The sequence below is a fragment of the Galeopterus variegatus genome, unplaced genomic scaffold (assembly GCF_000696425.1).
Source record: "Galeopterus variegatus unplaced genomic scaffold, G_variegatus-3.0.2 Scaffold14299, whole genome shotgun sequence".
Lineage (NCBI taxonomy): Eukaryota > Metazoa > Chordata > Mammalia > Dermoptera > Cynocephalidae > Galeopterus > Galeopterus variegatus.
The window spans coordinates 2,449-7,189 of record NW_007740410.1 but is presented as its reverse complement, the minus strand read 5'-3'; positions in this window follow the sequence as shown (position 1 = coordinate 7,189).

Here is a 4,741-nt window from a genome sequence, read left to right as displayed (position 1 = left end):
CTCTACTTACGAGCTATGTGGCCTTGAGCAAGAATTCTTTTTTTTTTTTTTTTTTTTTTTGTTTTTTGTCTTTTTCCTTGTCCGGCAACGGATCGCAACCCTCAGTGTTGCCCCCGTACCGGACCGGGGACCGGCAACGGGATCGCAACCCTCGGTGTTGCTCCCGCGCCTCGCAAGAATTCTTGTTAATTTAATTTAAAAACAATTACAATAGTTTGCTTCCTTAAGTTGACATTATATAACTTAAAGAAAAAGCAAAAAACTGATACAAAATTAATTTTTTAAAATGACTAAACATTGAGCATTACCTCGTGAAGAATGAGCTGGCTTTGCATATACAACCTGAAGGCAGGGGTTGGTTGCTTTTTTTTTTTTTTCCACTAAATGGGAGAGAATTGAGCTGGGTTTAATGTTGATGAGAAGGAACCAGTTAAAAGTAAAGAGAGATGATAGATAAGGAATGGAATCCAAAAGACAGGTGAAGAGATTAGCTTTAGAAAAAGGCCACCTCCTCTATTGCAGTTAACATGGAAGGCAGAACAGATGGATGTAGATACAAGGAAGTGTAGAGACTGGTGGAAACTGTAGCAATTCCCTTCACATGGATTCTGTTGGTTATCTGTGTAGAGTGAGGTGGGTAAAAGTGAGTGATCAGAGGCCTGAGGAAAGTGGGGAAAGTGTGAAATCTACTGTGGCCAGCAGAAGAGCAAACTCAGTTCAGAAACTCAGTAAGACTGTTAGGCAATGTTCAGGGTCTAGGTAAACAGGCCTCGATGAATATAAATATTCTTCCTTAGATATGGTAACTACACGTTTAGGCAGGTCAGATTACATTCTGTGGAGGTGAGTCATAATATACTTGGCTTAGATGTGGAACTACCAGTAATAAAAGAAGAGGGTCTATGTTTTATCTGTTGGTTCCCCTCAGGATGCAGTCTAATGTTTTGCACATCTCAGCTTGGAGACCCCCAATTCCCTAGGATGATCATACGTTGAGGCTGTTAACATTTACTGTGAGAATAAATCTTCTATCCATGGAATTGTGAAAAGGAAAAAGAAATTTGTGCTTGCTTGGCTGTGCACCTCAAACTGCAAAAGTTACGGCAACAGTGCATGACAAGTGCTTAGTTAAGATGAAAAAGGTGCTAAATTTGTGGGCAGAAGACATGAATGGATATTTTTTCCAACTGATGGCAGTTGGGTTTGATACTATCCACAGTTTCAGGCATCCATTGGGGGTCTTGGAATGTATCCCCCACATATAAGAGATGCTATGGTCTGAATGTTTGTCCCCTCCAAAGCTCACGTGGAAGCTTGATCCCCACTGTGGCAGTGTTGAAAGGTGGGGCCTTTGGGAGGTGACTGGATCATAAAGGCACAGCCCTCATGAATGGATCAAGATTAATGGGTTAATGGATGAGGGGCTTATCATGGGAGGGGCTCTGGTGGCTTTATAAGTAGAGCAAGTCAGCACTTAACACACTCTTGCTCCCCTTGCCATGGGATATTCTGCTTTGCCATGGGGCTCTGCAGAGAATCCTCACCAGGAAGAAAGCCCTCAGTAGATGTGCTCCCTTGACCTTGGACTTCCCAGCCTCCAAAACTGTAAGAAATAAATCTCTTTTTCTTTATTAGTTACCCAGTGTCAGCTATTCTGTTATAAACAACAGAAAATAGACTAATATGGGGGGAGATGACTACATTTCAGAGTCCCCTTTGTGAGAGGATAAAGGTAAATGTCCTTTGCCCCCAAATGAGTCTATTGCAAACTAAGATGCTTTGTGGGTGTGCCTAAAGAAATGCATCCATGAAAGAGCTATTTTTTCATTAAAAATTTTCACTTTTTAAACATATAACCTTAAACTCTAAATATTTTGGGTAACATTTAAATTTCCCTAAAATTCAGTAACAAAAGTTACCTTTCATAAAACAAATCTAGGCCTCAATTTCAATTTTTGATTAAAACAGAGAAAGTCACATACAGGAGAAAACTGACACCCATTTATTAACCACCACAATCTCTTTCCCCCAAGAAAGCTTAAAAGCCTTTCTAAAATAACAAAAACTAGAAGCAAATTCCAAAGAGAAAGAATAGAGAATAAACCTTCCCCTAAAACCCAGCTGCAAGGCTAAGAATATTCTCATGTCCTCCTTGAACGGTGCCTGCTCATGTGAATGCATTTTGTTTGTTAAAGGGCGATACAATGCCATTGTCTGATCACAAAGCTTGTTGCTAACAAATGCAAGAGTAGCTTGTTGCTTAGACAATTCTGTTTATCTTTGTTTATCTTTGCCTCAGAAAACTAAAGCAAAGTTCAAAGCTAGATGACTAAAATGGAGCTCATGGAGCCCATGCTTCTGTCGTGCAAAAGTCCTTGTAAATCCAGCGATGCAGATGAATACATTTCTTCGTTGCCTTAAAACCAGTTCATCCAAGAAATATCCACGTCAATTAAAGTATAGGCAAGTGGCTATGTGACAACATACTGCAACCCAGCTCAAGCCAGACTCATATGGCTGTTTCTCTGTACAGTCTCAAGCAGTAACACTGTGTATTGTTAGAAACCAGGTTAATCAACAACATTTAATCTAGTTTAAAAAAGAAGGCCAAGATGATAAACAGTGGCTAGTAAAACACTGGATGGCAGTGGCTCTTTAAACTGGTGCCAAGATGAATATACAAGTGATACAACACTCTAATGCAATTAATTATAAAAGTATACTGTTTTTTCTCCCAGATAGTCTAGGTTCTACTGAGATCAGAGCAAAAGGAAACGGGTTAATTTGGGTTAATCTGCTGAAAAAGACATTTAGATTAGGCATTAGGTGAACACTTTTGGCTATAAGACTTTACAACAGACTCATGAACAACATCACAGACATACTTATTGCTCTTCATCCGCTGCCCATTATATAGTTCTTCCTTAAGCAAGTGAAGTGACTTGCAGTAAAACAAAAACACGTTAGTTGCTATTTCTAATGAAGCCAACAGAGTGAATTAACTTACAGTGCAAACTAGTGACTCCAGAAGTAGTATAACTGGAATAAAATGGCACCACCGTATATTTCAGTTATTAAAAAAAAATGTCAACAGTAGAATATTTTTCTTCTCTCATAGCCACTATCATATTCCAAGGTATATCCTAATAGCAACATCCTCAGCAAATTGACTGAGGGATTTAATGGACACCATAGACCAGGGTTTCTCATCCTCAGCTCTACTGACATGTTGGGCTGGATAACTCTTTTTAGTGGGGGTGGGTGGGGTGGGAGGGCGGTCCTGTGCATTGTAGGATGTTTAGCAGCATCTCTGGCCTCTACCACTAGATGCCAGTAGCATCCCTTCCCCGAGATGATAAAAATATCTCCAGACCTTGTCAAATGTTCCCTGGGGAACAAAACTGCTCCCCCACCCCCGCCCAACCTGGCTCTATTGAAGTACTGATACAGAGGTACAACCTCTGTGATGACAATTCTTCAAGGCTGCACACTCCTCCTCTTTCCCCACCTCCTCAACATGGGTCCTCCCAGTATCTCCCCAGGACTCACAGGTCTCACATCTCCCAGGCAATGGAGCTAAGGAATAGAGACTTCCTAACTAGAGACTTAGTTTCTCAACCGTATGCACACTAATAGGCCAACCAGCCTTTGAATCTTTCTTGCACATTTAAAAAAACATTTTGCTAAATCCTCTTGACAGGAGGGTTCGAGAAACAGGTACATATTTACTTAAGGACAAGTCAAGTTTCAAAATGAGAAATGGTGCTTGGCTTCTTAACATAAAGCTGGCAGCAATTCTCAAAAGCTACTAATCATCACAAACTCAGAATTATCTGAAAATCACCTCAAAAGCTGCTCAGGAACTCAAAAAATATTTATCTTACTTTTCAACTTGAGGCTGGTATGTTCTTTTTAAAAGAACAAACAATATTCTCTTGACACACTTGAACACCTGAAATTTGATAGTCTAAAGTGACACTCCACTTTAGTAGAAAGTATATTTGACAAATAAGCAGAAATCATAGAAGAAGTTGATGGCGGAACCGCTAACTTTACAATTGGAGAAGACTAAAAGACCTCACAGACCTTGCGCAACCTACTCAGGGTGTGCCTACAAGCATGCCTTTTATTCCTTTCCTTTAATGTCGCAAGTGCTGGAACTTCTAGCACTTTCTTTGGTTTAAGGCCCTCCAACATACTTGCAATACATTTTTAAGAGAATAACATGTCAATTAAATTCATACATTAAATAATGAGCCGAACCCTGCTCCAAAATTAGTACTGTGAGTTGAACAAATTTGAAAAAAACACTTAGAACATAAATCTGACCTATGCAATTTTTAGGTTTTGAACATGACTCCCATTGAAAGAACAACAGGACCCGAGCTGACAGTTCACCGGAGAAGTTCCGCTTTGAGGGTGAAGCATACATATTAGAACATAAATCTGACCTATGCAATTTTTAGGTTTTGAACATGACTCCCATTGAAAGAACGACAGGACCCGAGCTGACAGTTCACCGGAGAAGTTCCGCTTTGAGGGTGAAGCATACATTTATAGAGAGCTGAGTTCCGGGAGAGGGTGGTTAGTACGCAGGGCTGTGGCTGATTGGTCGGAAGGGCGGGTGATGATTTTGATAGGCCATACTTTGGCGCCGGTGGGAATGTTAGGACCCGGAAGAGAAGCCGGAAAGGCGTCATGTTTTAGGGAATGTCTCCTTTGGGGTTTTTTTTTCCTTTCC